The sequence below is a fragment of the Oncorhynchus nerka genome, linkage group LG22, assembly GCF_034236695.1.
Source record: "Oncorhynchus nerka isolate Pitt River linkage group LG22, Oner_Uvic_2.0, whole genome shotgun sequence".
NCBI classification, from domain to species: Eukaryota; Metazoa; Chordata; class Actinopteri; order Salmoniformes; family Salmonidae; genus Oncorhynchus; species Oncorhynchus nerka.
The window spans coordinates 35,528,004-35,543,000 of NC_088417.1; the positions used below are offsets into that span (position 1 = coordinate 35,528,004).

Sequence of the window (14,997 nt, forward strand, 5' to 3'; positions counted from 1 at the left end):
ACACTGTAGAATTGTTAAATTTAACAAACACGTCAAGTGTTTTCATTTTTCTATATTATCCACACTTTAAGGTTTACATTCTGAATACTTACAAAAAGGCATACAAACAGTATCCTACCATATTCTTACAGGCTATTCATTGGCATATATGTCAATATATTTGGGCATTTCTTTAGGCTTATAGCCTATTATTTGCAACCACAAAGGTGCTAGTCGTCTTCCATTCATCCTGCGGTTTTCAAATTGCGCTGGGAATAATATATCAATTTATCCATCACTCCGTTGAACTAGCCTACATCCCTAGTTCTTTCAAACCTGCTTCCTCAGCGCGTCAATCTGTTCATTATATTCTGTCGGCCGATTTCTCCCCTGCCCTGCATCGGGGACTTGAGAATGGCAGCCAATCGGAGGCCCAGTCCCTTTTATTTCAGCTACGGACATCCACACATAGAAGTGATGCTGCCTGCGCGAAACAGTGAAGGGCAGTTGAGGAACAGCCTTGAAGCGCTTTTGGAACTGCAGCAGTGAACGAACGGATACACTTCGCCCTCATCTCAACACTCGCCACTTCGCTATCGTAGGATTTCTCCAACAGAAAAAGAACTTCCGTGGAAGGTGAGTGAAGCGATCAAATCAACTTTTTTTTTGATATATACAGTGCTATTTCGCTTTGTGTTTTCTGGCAGAATGAATGGTGTTCCCGATAAAGAAGGCGATGGTTTGAAAACTGCCGAGTCGAGTGTCCATTAAGACCTAGAGGTTATTGGTGTATTTATTGAACGTTGCGCATGAATTGATTTCCAGGTACGGTTGTATGTTCAATACTTCCGACTACAGACCTATGTACTGATCTAGGTGATTCATAAATGAGGGTCAGTATATGCGACTTAACTTTAGCCTGCCATGGAAGTTGCTTGAAATATCACTCGATGTGCAATGCATTAGACATCACTGACCACTATTGTCCTCTGCGTCAACTTTTGGGTTTCATTTATTGTAGACCACAATGTTGGATAATATTCTGTCTCAGCTGTAACGTGGGACACATTTGTGTTCATTAATTTGACTGCTTCAGATCAGATGTACAGTAGAGTACGGTAGCACTGTGATGGCACCACAAGTCAACACATCATGTGGAGTGATAAACGTATGACAATGTAATTGGTTACATTTTCCTTTGTATGTATTATTCGTTGTTTATTGGTGCTATATGAAATGCTCACCTTCCTCTTTATACTTTCCCACTGGTTAAGCTACGGGTATCGATGCAGGTAAAGGCTACTGTAGAATAGGTTACATGCGCTGATGAAAATAGGATTCTCTTTCTGTACAGTTGCACTTTGAGTGGCGCGGTATAGCATAGCGCACGTGCCAGGTCACGATTATATGCTCCTGTAGTTGCCTGAAGTTTTCAAAGTAGCCTGTGTCTCCTCAATCGAGCCCTCATTCATAATATATTCATTATATGTGTGGCTTTTAGAGTATTAATTTTGAAAAGGTAAATTAAGGTACAGTCTATGCAATCGATTTCCTTAACATTTTCGCATTCACACTTTAATTGCTTGCATGATTTTGATTGAGCAGCTCTCGTTAGGTTAGTTACCTGTTGCAGTTTCATTGGATAGTGTGGTTGCTTTCCTCCTGGGTTTGTTTTGGTGCCAAGTTGGCCTATATCACAAACGTTGCTCCATAGCCTATGCCTTTGCCTTCGCTAATGCAGCATATACATATCTTCCATTTTAGAAAATAGAAAATAGATTCTCAGGTCTAAGAAGCTTCAGGTGAGTGCTGCTGGTCGCGTGCACTGCATTCTGGGAATCTGTCTATTCCTCAAAAAAAAACGTATTATAAAAATACATCTTGGCTACTGTACCTTCCTCTAGCCTCCAGATTGCTTCATGTTGGTTATATTGCTCTAGCTCTCTAAGGCCTGCAGCGATATGCCTGGAGGAGGCCAAGAAGTTCTTAGGGGGAGTTGACTAACTACCAGGGGAATATGCTGCAAGAGTATCACTCTACAAATTACCAACAGAGACATGTGCAATAAGCAGATCATGCACTAAGTTATAATGGAGGCTTTGGAAATAAACAACATTTTACATTGACACATGCAAGGAGTTGGGTAATAGGCCTAATGCTGATGTGTTTTTCATATTTCACCCATCTGCATTTTAAAATTACTTATCACCATTTTGTTTGCGTAAGGCAGATGACAGCAATTTTCTAGTGTAAAATAACTTACTAGTGTGGCGAGAATGAGGCTTTTGCAACAGAACTGGTTGTATAGCTGAGTTTTTACATACGTATTCTGGTTTGAAGTTGTAAGATGAGAGAGTAGCATAGTATCTGTGTCTGATCAAAGACATATGGAGAACACGGCAGGTACTGAATATTTAACGCTTCTACAAATAGGTTTCGTGTGTGTGTGTGTGTGTGGCTTATAAAGTTGTACAGGTAATGGAACAGACAAATTAAAACCATTAACCTCAAGGGTTTTAAATGAATACATTGGATCACAGAGACAGACAGACATTCAATATTTCATCAATGAATCGCCCTCCCCACCCAAAAAAAATAATAATTCTATATTCCACAGGTTATTTGCATAATCAGGGCGATTTTAAAGGATGGATGTTGTTATGAGGTGAAGCTGATTGTCTGTCTTATCAATCGGCTCGTCTTTTCTCTCTCTGGTCTCTTGAGTGTTAGTGTGATGATGATGACATCACAGGATGTTGGTAAACCCGATGGCTGGGCTGTCTGATGACCAATGACCCATTGCTGATTACATTATCTCCGCTCCAGATGGACAGCGTCATTTTGATGTGTCCTGCTCCAGAATAATATTGAACCTTTCAAGTGCTCAGTCCTTCAAGCAGCAGCATCTGGACCTAATGAAATCACATCCCCATGCCCACTGACTGTCTCTACCACCGCACTATCCCTATGGGAATCTCCTCACAGCACAGAGACACACAAAACTAATCTCACATTCTTCCTCTCTCTCTGTGTGTGTGTGTGTGTGTGTGTGTGCGTGTGTGCGGGGCACCTTGATTGTTTCCCTGCATTAGTCAAGGTCCATATATGTTGTGATTATCTCTGGTTGTATTGAAAGCAAAGGTATAGAGATTGAAAATTGTTAGTTAGGACATTCCTGGGATTATTAACTAAAATGGAGTATGGTCTCGCTAGAGAGTGTTAGAAGAATGGCCTTTAGTCTTTTGCCCACATGAAAAACATGCCCCCTGGTGGACAGAAGAGACATGGAAACTAGGTGGTTATGACTGCTGTCGTCACCAAAACAACGTATTTTGAAGTGTATGTGAGAACAATGACAACCTGGTAACTCTGTGCTAATGGTGTATCTTCATTCAGGAAGCTATGGTCAGAATGTTATTCTGCTTGTGTTCAGCTACAAAACAATCAAGACGTAGTGCTGACGTCCCATACATTTGAGAAGTCTGTTTTTGGTTATTCCCAAAAATACGTTTTTAAAAAATGGGGCGTTTTATGTGTGAGATTAAGTACACTGTGAGAGTAGATCAACGACACCAGACCTCTCAGTTGTTAATTGGTAATTGTCTGTATTGCGTGTACAAAAGAAAAGCAACCAGGCAGAAATAGACTGTACATGTCTATTGTACTATTCTTGAAATATGCAATAAATGTACAGTAGTTTCATAGCTGTTGTGTATGGTGGCCATGAACATGTACAGTCGTGGCCAAAAGTTTTGAGAATGACACAAATATTAATTTTCACAAAGTCTGCTGCCTCAGTGTCTTTAGATATCTTTGTCAGATGTTACTATGGAATACTGAAGTACAATTATAAGCATTTCATACGTGTCAATGGCTTTTATTTACAATTACATGAAGTTGATGCAAAGAGTCAATATTTGCAGTGTTGACCCTTCTTTTTCAAGACCTCTGAAATCTGCCCTGGCATGCTGTCAATTAACTTCATCCTGACTGATGGCAGCCCATTCTTACATAATCAATGCTTGGAGTTTGTCAGAATTTGTGGGGTTTTGTTTGTCCACCCGCCTCTTGAGGATTGACCACAAGTTCTCAATGGGATTAAGGTCTGGGGAGTTTCCTGTTCATGGACCCAAAATATCGATGTTTTGTTCCCCGAGCCACTTAGTTATCACTTTTGCCTTATGGCAAGGTGCTCCAAACTGTTCCTGGATAGTTGGGAGAAGTTGCTCTCGGAGGAAGTGTTGGTACCATTCTTTATTCATGGTTGTGTTCTTAGGGGAAATTGTGAGTGAGCTCACTCCCTTGGCTGAGAAGCTACCCCACACATGAATGGTCTCAGGATGCTTTACTGTTGGCATGACACAGGACTGATGGTAGCGCTCACCTTCTCTTCTCCGGACAAGCTTTTTTCCGGATGCCCCAAACAAGTGGAAAGCGGATTCATCAGAGAAAATTACTTTACCCCAGTCCTCAGCAGTTGAATCCCTGTACCTTTTGCAAAATATCAGTCTCTCCCTCGTGTTTTTCCTGGAGAGAAGTGGCTTTTTTGCTGCCCTTTTTGACACCAGACCATCCTCCAAAAGTCTTCACCTCACTGTACGTGCAGATGCACTCACACCTGCCTGCTGCCATTCCTGTAATAATCAAATCAAATTTTATTTGTCACATACACATGGTTAGCAGATGTTAATGCAAGTGTAGCGAAATGCTTGTGCTTCTAGTTCCGACAATGCACTGATAACCAACGAGTAACCTAACAATTTCAGTACAACTACATTATACACACAAGTGTAAAGGGATGAAAAGGGATGTAAAGGGATGAAGAATATGTAGATAAAAATACACTGCTCAAAAAAATAAAGGGAACACTTAAACAACACAATGTAACTCCAAGTCAATCACACTTCTGTTAAATCAAACTGTTCACTTAGGAAGCAACACTGATTGACAATACATTTCACATGCTGTTGTGCAAATGGAATAGACAACAGGTGGAAATTATAGGCATTTAGTAAGACACCCCCAATAAAGGAGTGGTTCTGCAGGTGGGGACCACAGACCACTTCTCAGTTCCTATGCTTCCTGGCTGATGTTTTGGTCACTTTTGAATGCTGGCGGTGCTTTCACTCTAGTGGTAGCATGAGACAGAGTCTACAACCCACACAAGTGGCTCAGGTAGTGCAGCTCATCCAGGATGGCACATCAATGCGGGCTGTGGCAAGAAGGTTTGCTGTGTGTGTCAGTGTAGTGTCCAGAGTATGGAGGCGCTACCAGGAGAAAGGCCAGTACATCAGGAGACATGGAGGAGGCCATAAGAGGGCACAACCCAGCAGGAGGACCTCTACCTCTGCCTTTGTGCAAGGAGGAGCACAGCCAGAGCCCTGCAAAATGACCTCCAGCAGGCCACAAATGTGCATGTGTCTGCTCAAACGGTCAGAAACAGACTCCATGAGGGTGGTATGAGGGTCCGACGTCCACAGGTGGGGGTTGTGCTTGCAGCCCAACACCGTGCAGGACGTTTGGCATTTGCCAGAGAACACCAAGATTGGCAAATTCGCCACTGGCGCCCTGTGCTCTTCACAGATGAAAGCAGGTTCACATTGAGCACATGTGACAGACGTGACAGTCTGGAGACGCCATGGAGAACGTTCTGCTGCCTGCAACATCCACCAGCAGGACCGGTTTGGCGGTGGGTCAGTCATGGTGTGGGGTGGCATTTCTTTGGGGGGCCGCACAGCCCTCCATGTGCTCGCCAGAGGGAGCCTGCCATTAGGTACCGAGATGAGATCCTCAGACCCCTTGTGAGACCATATGCTGGTGTGGTTGGCCCTGGGTTCCTCCTACTGCAAGACAATGCTAGACCTCATGTGGCTGGAGTGTGTCAGCAGTTCCTGCAAGAGGAAGGCATTGATGCTATGGACTGGCTCGCCCATTCCCCAGACCTGAATCCAATTGAGTACATCTGGGACATAATGTCTCGCTCCATCCACCAACGCCACGTTGCACCACAGACTGTCCAGGAGTTGGCAGATGCTTTAGTCCAGGTCTGGGAGGTGATCCCTCATCAGGAGCATGCCCAGGCGTTGTAGGGAGGTCATACAGGCACGTGGAGGCCACACACACTACTGAGCCTCATTTTGACTTGTTTTAAGGACATTACATCAAAGTTGGATCAGCCTGTAGTGTGGTTTTCCACTTTGATTTTGAGTGTGACTCCAAATCCAGACCTCCATGTGTTGATAAATTTGATTTCCATTGATAATTTTTGTGTGATTTTGTTGTCAGCACATTCAACTATGTTAAGAAAAAAGCATTTAATAAGAATATTTCATTCATTCAGATCTAGAATGTGTTATTTTAGTGTTCCCTTTTTTTTGAGCAGTGTATATGAATGAGTGATGGTACAGAACGGCGTAGGCAAGATGCAGTAGATGGTACCGAGTACAGTATATACATTTGAGATGTGTAATGTAGGGTATGTAAACATTATATTAAGTGGCATTGTTTAAAGTGGCTAGTGATACATTTTGTACATACATTTTTCCATTATTAAAGTGGCTGGAGTTGAGTCAGTATGTTGGCAGCAGCCACTCAATGTTAGTGGTGGCTGTTTAACAGTCTGATGGCCTTGAGATAGAAGCTGTTTTTCAGTCTCTCGGTCCCTGCTTTGATGCACCTGTACTGACCTCGCCTTCTGGATGATAGCGGGGTGAACAGGCAGTGGCTCGGGTGGTTGTTGTCCTTGATGATCTTTATGACCTTCCTGTGACATCGGGTGGTGTAGGTGTCCTGGAGGGCAAGTAGTTTGTCCCCGGTGATGCGTTGTGCAGGCCCTACTAAATCAAATCAAATGTATTTATATAGCCCTTCGTACATCAGCTGATATCTCAAAGTGCTGTACAGAAACCCAGCCTAAAACCCCAAACAGCAAGCAATGCAGGTGTAGAAGCACGGTACTACCCTCTGGAGAGCCTTACGGTTGTGGGCGGAGCAGTTGCCATATCAGGTGGTGATACAGTCCGACAGGATGCTCTCGATTGTGCGTTCCTGGCGCTTGCTGAACTTTCTTAGGCGACCTGAAGCCTTCCTTTGCTCCTAATGAAAGGGAGGATATTTTGTCGAAAGGGTAACTTTACACTACAGTGTGTAAAAGGTATCTATCGTGGTTCCTGGAAGTGCTGAAGTGTTGAGCTAAGGATGAGGAGGTAAAAAAAATAAAAAACATTAAATACATTTTTTACCCAATTTCATGGTATCTAATTGTTTTTTAGTAGCTACTATCTTGTCTCATCGCTACAACTCCCGTAGGGGCTCGGGAGAGACAAAGGTTGAAAGTCATGCGTCCTCTGATACACAACCCAACCAAGCCGCACTGCTTCTTAACACAGCGCCCATCCAAAGCCAGCTGCACCAATGTGTCGGAGGAAACACTGTGCACCTTCAACCTTGGTTAGCTTGCACTGCGCCCGGCCCACCACAGGAGTCACTGGTGCGCGATGAGACAAGGATATCCCTACCAGCCAAGCCCTCCCTAACTCGGACGATGCTAGGCCAATTGTGCGTCGCCCTCCCGGTCGCGGCCGGTTACGGCGCGAACCCAGGGTCTCTGGTGGCACACCTTTGAGACACTGTAACTCTAATGTTGTACAGTAGCCGTCTGACGTGGGTATGGTGACATCTAGGTAGTAAAGAGGAAACAGTACAGGCTCAGCCATTAGACAGACATGGCGTACAAAGGCAGTCGATATTAAATCAGTAGGCTCATGTCTCTGGGTTGGGAGATTCTGTAATTGCTGCCAATGCAATCTGCCAACACGTTTCCCCCTTCCTCTCCATGTGAATACGCTGCCTGGCTTCACCAATTACCGAGAAGCTGAAGGACAGCTAGCTTCAGAGCTTTAGGACTGACTCAGTAACAGCGGGGATCCCATGTGTCCCAATGTCACCCACTCTATTTAGTGCACTACTTTTGACCATGGTACATAGGGCTCTGTTCAAAAGAGTGCACTATTTAAGGAATGATGTGACATTTGGGATGGGGCCTCTCTCTCATCCTCTGTCTGAGGAAGTAAGGGCTAATGGCAATTTAAGGGAACTGCCTTACCATCAGCTCCTGCAAGAGTTGGAGAGTTTAGCGGACATATTTGCATAACTGACACCACCACCCACTCCCTCGCAGTGAATGCATAGGCTCACTGAAATGCACACATGCGTCACGGATACGGACACACAGGCAGGTACACACTAGGGTAGGGCAATATTACGATGGAATTATCTATCGACAATGATTGACAGCCTATTTGAACTTGACTGGCTCTGCGCAGAAAATATAATCTCTCTCTCTCTCTCTCTCTCTCTCTCTCTCTCTCTCTCTCTCTCTTCTCTCTCCTCTCTCTCTCTCTCTCTCTCTCTCTCTCTCTCTCTCTCTCTCTCTCTCTCTCTCAGGCTTCGATAGGCTATGAAAATGACTATATTAAGAGAGGACAATATTAAGAGAGGACAATGAGGCAAATAAAGCAATCATTATCCAGTTCTGAAGAAACAAGACATAGACAGACACTTTGCTCCATCATCTGGGCAAAACCTAGACAGCTGAAACTCCACCAGAAAAGTATATTATAAAATATTTGCCTGCACTTAGCCTCTGTCCAAGGTTTCAACAACATTATCTTTCATAATGATTCATCCAGTTGTAGCATGCGATTTTGCGCTATTTTGAACCAAACAATTTGGTTAGTCAATAGCAGGCGATACTATCATATATCACAATGTTTTGTGAGCATATAATCACGATAGGACAAAGGTTGACACCGCCCTAGTACACACACTCACACACACACCGTACCCCTCTGAAACACAGACACACCAGAGATTGCACGAAGCAAAAAGGTATAAGGTTCTCAACACGCTTCTCAGCACAATTTAACAAGATATATTAGTCACACAGGAGGCAGCAGAGAGCCAGCCGGCCATAGTGCTCAGCAGACTGGCCTCTGACTGGGCACTGACTAGGGGAGAGAGATAGTGATTTACCACAAAGCCCTGTATACCATGGCACCATTTCAGAGTCTGGGAAGTCATATGATTGAGGCATGGCCATGAAAGCCCACAAACACAGTAGCTAGCTATTGCTTTATCTTTTTACTTGAGGAAAAAGCCTTGGAAAGAGGAGGAATTGGGGTAAGAGGGATTTACGATGGCTAAAACCATACTCTGTTAGATACAGTTACTATACAGCTTACAATGCAGGTTTTTGCTAAAGGAGTGTTTTTGGACTTTTGTATATGATATGTGTGTATTCTCTCAGTAGTATGATCTGTGTGTCTTAGCTGCGATGTGAGCTATAAGGTGTGGAGTGATAGATGAAGAGTGTAAGTGAACAGCAGGACACACACACACACACCACGGTTTCCTATAGGAAAATGTGGAGCCGGACATTGGACCGGCAGGATTTTCATTGATCAGTCATTAGAGTAATGTCCTGGACCCATATGCATTGGGTGTGTAACCTGATTAGGGTGTCCACCCAAGGTGCTCAGAATGACAGATGTCACATTTAGATTATGGTTATTCATCTTAACAGAACATGCTACTCGAGGATGCAACGTGTCCTCCTTACCGAATTCCGATTTGCACTGAAGATGTTAGAATAACTGTCACATTTACGTTTCCTCAGCTAGCAAGACGAGTAATGAACAGCAAAATCACTAGTCTTTGTCAATCTAATGTCCCCCATAGTAGAAACGTTTGTCTATTCTATTGGTCAGTTTGTCGTCCTGTGCGAGAAAGAAATAGCCTATGCCAAACTGTCTGGAAAAGTTCTGGGACGATATGTCCCAAATTCATACAACCAGTAGTCCTAGGCTACATAAAAAAAATCTACTTTAAAAAGCAATGAGGATGATGCAACAGATCAATACATTTAGATTAAAATGTTGATAAACTATTATTTCTTCACATTATAAGCGCAGCAATGTGCACAAGGCAATAGGCTACGCGCAAATGTTAATTCCATAATGCAATTAGCGGGAACACACTATTGTCAAAAGAAATTTCAAAAGAGGGGAGATATAAAGATGCAAAAATTAGCATGGGTTGCTAATATGACTAGAGTTGTGCCTTTCGCTAATGGAAAACCAATAGAACACGAAAGAAAAGCTAGCTTTTTCAAGCGGAAATTTGCTTCCTGCAACACAAACTCAAAAAAGTTCTGGGACACTGTAAAGTCCATGGAGAATAAGGACACCTCCTCCCAGCTGCCCACTGCACTGAGGATAGGAAACTCTGTTACCACTGATAAATCCACTATAATTGAGAATCTCAATAAGCATTTTTCTACGGCTGGCCATGCTTTCCACCTGGCTACCCCTACCCCGGTCAACTGCACTGTACCCCCCACAGCAACTCGCCCAAGCCTTCCCAATTTCTCCTTCTCCCAAATCCAGTCAGCTGATGTTCTGAAAGAACTGCAAAATCTGGACCCCTACAAATTAGCCGGGCTAGACAATCTGGACCCTTTCTTTCTAAAACTATCTGCCGAAATTGTTGCAACCCCTATTACTAGCCTGTTCAACCTCTCTTTCATGTCATCTGAGATTCCCAAATATTGGAAAGCAGCTGTGGTCATCCCCCTCTTCAAAGGCGGAGACACTCTTGACCTAAACTGCTACAGACCTATATCCGTCCTACCCTGCCTTTCTAAGGTCTTCGAAAGCCAAGTCAACAAACCGACCATTTCGAATCCCCCCGCACCTTCTTCGCTATGCAATCTGGTTTCAGATCTGGTCATGGGTGCACCTCAGCCACGCTCAAGGTCCTGAACGATATCTTAACCGCCATCGATAAGAAACAATACTGTGCAGCCGTATGTCATTTACAAAATAGCCTCCAATACCCTACTCAATAAATTAGATGCAGTCTATCACAGTGCCATCTGTTTTGTCACCAAAGCCCCATATTCTACCCACCACTGCGACCTGTATGATCTCGTTGGCTGGCCCTCGCTTCATACTTGTTGCCAAACCCACTGGCTCCAGGTCATCTACAAGACCCTGCTAAGTAAAATCCCCCCTTATCTCAGCTTGCTGGTCACCATAGCAGCACCCACCTGTAGCACGCACTCCAGCAGGTATATCTCTCTGGTCACCCCTAAAACCAATTCTTACTTTGGTCGCCTCTCCTTCCAGTTCTCTGCTGCCAATGACTGGAACGAACTACAAAAATCTCTGAAACTGGAAACCTTTATCTCGCTCACTAGCTTTAAGCACCAGCTGTCAGAGCAGCTCACAGATTACTGCACCTGTACATAGCCCATCTATAAATAGCCCAAACAACTACCTCTTCCCCTACTGTATTTCATTATTTATTTTTGCTCCTTTGCACCCCATTATTTTTTATTTAATCTACCATTCCAGTGTTTTACTTGCTATATTGTATTTACTTCGCCACCATGGCCTTTTTTTGCCTTTACCTCCATTATCTCACCTCATTTGCTCACATCGTATGTAGACTTATTTTTCTACTGTATGATTTTTTTACTCCATGTATAACTCTGTGTTGTTGTATGTGTCGAACTGCTTTGCTTTATCTTGGCCAGGTCGCAATTGTAAATGAGAACTTGTTCTCAACTTGCCTACCTGGTTAAATAAAGGTGATTTTTAAAAAAAAAATTTTTTTTTAAATAGGCTACTGGTTTCATTGGCATATGGACGTCTATAAAATAATGGCCTCAATGTTTCTAGGGTCGGATTTTACTTTGAAGCAAGGTAAGACATGTCTCATAAAATTAAGTAAAACATTCAGGCTTCAAACAATTAAGTATATATTTTCAAAATGCATACTGCCTCCAGCTCATTGCAAAGTGATGTGTGACTCGCTGAAGCCTGTCTACCATTGCCTATCTGCACTTGAATGGCGTATGGGAGCGCTCTTAAATTACAGTACTAGCTGAGAAATAAAAATAGTAGTCATTTTTAATTATGGCCATCAAAACTGTTTTTAACAAGCAATTACATTTAGAATTGTTATGCAATGATTGGGCTTATAAAAACATGTTTCACTCCAGCAGCAACTAATGAGCTGTTTGAGAAGCAGTAGCAGCAGCTTTCATGCTGTCTGACAGATTTTCCACTCATAGGCTCTGTATCGGTATGCTGTGCGTGTGTAACAAACATAACTACTAACGAAAATACACACGCGGCAATTGAATTAACTAAATTATGCAAATTAACCTATAGACCAATAAGCATGTCAAATATATTTCCATCAACGAATAGACTAAAAGGCATTATTTTGCAATGGGATTTTTTGTCAATTGGCCGGTACCAGTTTTATTTATTGGCTTTTCATTTTTTTATCGGCCAAAAGCCATCTATTACCAGCCAATGGAAAGCCTGACACACACACATAATAACACAGGTTCAGCAGCAGCTTCACTCTGTCTAGATTCCTGACAGTGAACAGCCCCAGCGCATAATTCCACTGCTATGTACAGCCTGCATCCCAAATGGAACCCTATTCCAAATATAGTTCACTTCTTTTGACCAGACCAGAGCCCATAGGAATAGGGTGCCATATGGGACAAAGCCACAGACTGCAGTAAGTGGACTGAGGACGTAAAAGAGTGTCTTGAGGGAAGAACAGAACAGAACATGACAGTCAGTTAATAAGTGTTGAGAAGAAGACCAAGTGGAGGCCAGACCACAGACAACGATGTCTGTCTGACTCAACATACTGTACTGTACAGGAGGATCTGACTGGTGTTAGAGAAAAGGAAGGGATCCTATTGACTATTGGATAAGAAGGGGGTAAAACAAAGAGATCACAGTTCCAAGCAGAAGACGAGGAGTATTAGTGGTTAGTTGTGATACATAGAAGAGGAATGGGTGACAGGGGGTGGGGGGGTGACTGGCTAGAGCAGGTACGGTGGGAAAGGAGAGGCGGATCTAGCTGAATGGGGTGATAATGACGCATGCTTACTCCTGCAAGGCCTGCCATGGTTCTGTCAGCACAACAGATAACTGTCAACTCCAGGGAACACTACTGTGATTCTCTAACACCAAGGAAGGTGTGTGTGTGCGTGTGATAGATTGTTGATTGTCTGTCAGTGTGTGGGTGCCTACGAATGTGATGTGTGTACGTAGCAACACCCGAGGATCTGTCTTTTTCAGCCATCTATGTCTTGTGTTTGAGGGGTGCAAAATCCACATCTTGCTGAATTGTTTGCTTTCATTTTCCTCCTGCGACTCTTTCATCCAATTGCTTGTGCCTGTCATTTTTTCCCGTTAATGTAATGACCGCGGAAATGTTTGTAATGACCTGTCAAATATAGCCCGGTAATGGCTGAAATGGGCTCAATGGAATGCATTGTCATTCCGTTGCATCTATAAGAAAGCTAATGCTTCGTCGGGGATTTAACACATTATCTCGACACTTACATCATACGAAAGAGAAGAAAAATAACTTTATTTTGATAGGTGTATATTTATTTGTGGAATTGAAAGAAGTAATACTTTAATACAGTTGAAATATTTACAAATTAGATGCACTGAAATGAAATCAACTCCCGAAAATGAACCCTCAGATTTAGTGATATTACAGTACATCTGATCTCGCGAACAATGTAAAGTATGTATAGATAGGTGTAATCTAGAGCCGACAATGTACATTTTTAAGCCGAAGGTATCCTGTTGTTGTCACACTTGTTGAATTATGCAACAGAACGTGACAACAACAGCAATTAATGAGGCAGTCTAGACAGTGCAGGTGAGTGCAGCTAGATTAAGACCGAGCACGTTTTTGGTGGTCGCAGCCCTGAATTAATACCTGAATTCCCACCAAAATCCCTGAACACTGGTCATTATTTGTCAGTGCCAGTAAAATGTTTATGTGCAATAATGCAGTCAATATCTGATGGATCAATGGAGTATCTTCATCCATTGTCCAACTGTTGCATTTATTAGAATTGTTTTAAAGTGTACGTGTATCTATGTCTTTATGTGTATATGCTGTGTGTTGGCAGCAGAGGGGGAGGGATGTTATTTCCACACCCTAACAGTCTTCAGAAGTAATGATGCAGGTTATTGCATATGACTTGTAACACCTCGGCCCAGTGGGCGTTCACAGTGGGACAGGCTGTCCTTGTACATTAGCCTTTAGGGGATGTGCTTCTGTCCTGCTGCCTGCCATAACCCAGAGCAAAGCGGTGTGTGTGTGCGTGTGTGTGTGTGATAGAGTGAGCTAATTCAGACAGACCTAGCCCTCTCGACCTGCAGTTGATAGCTTCCCTGCCTGTTGTGACACTGATATCTGGATGCCATATCACATTTTGCATGGTATTTTTCTTTCCCCTTTGTCCTCTCATGCTATACATTAGACTGGGGAAGAAACACATTAACTTGTTCACAAGAGGCTTTCATAGGCTTCAGCACAGTAGGTCTTCAACACATTAACTTGTTCACAAGAGGCTTTCATAGGCTTCAGCACAGTAGGTCTTCAGAGTGTCCCGTAACCTCACTTGTTCTTATTATTCTCCAATGTCTGATCGCATTCATGATCTCAAGTTACAGTTAGTACAAATACTATGAATTATCTGAACATCCACAAACCAGGTGGACCTTGGTCTCTTTTTCATTTCAGAACAGCTTGGTGTTTCGTCAATTTCAAGTGTTTCTACAACTGTTAGATCATGAATGAAAGTCATAATGTGGACACTAATCAAAGGGTTTGTGAAAAAGAGAGCCTATTTAAACTCTAGGTCTATATCTAATCCCAGATGTGGCATACTGGAACCATACAAGCTTGTTGGAACGGTACAATACAAGCTGTCTAAAGAGTGACAGTCACAAAATGACCATGGACTAATAACTATTCAACAATACCACAGTGTATAGGCCTATCGGGGGGCCAGGGGCTGGAGTCCCTTCAGTACATTAGGTGGAACATGTCCTCAGTCCCTTTGTGAAAAGGTCACCCTTTGAGACCCAAAACAGCTGAACATGGCACCGTGACACACTTAAC

General features: G+C 43.1%; 1 protein-coding gene across 1 annotated transcript in view; it reads left to right on the top strand.

Moving 5' to 3' along the window:
• The first annotated feature begins 373 nt into the window (after positions 1 to 373).
• The window catches only part of LOC115105118 (cadherin-6-like), an 81,161-nt gene continuing 66,537 nt past the window's right edge, over positions 374 to 14,997 (top strand). Inside the window, exon 1 of the mRNA XM_029626753.2 lies at positions 374 to 615. The gene's annotated coding sequence lies outside the window, so the exon portion shown is untranslated. The remainder of the gene's footprint in view (positions 616 to 14,997) is intronic.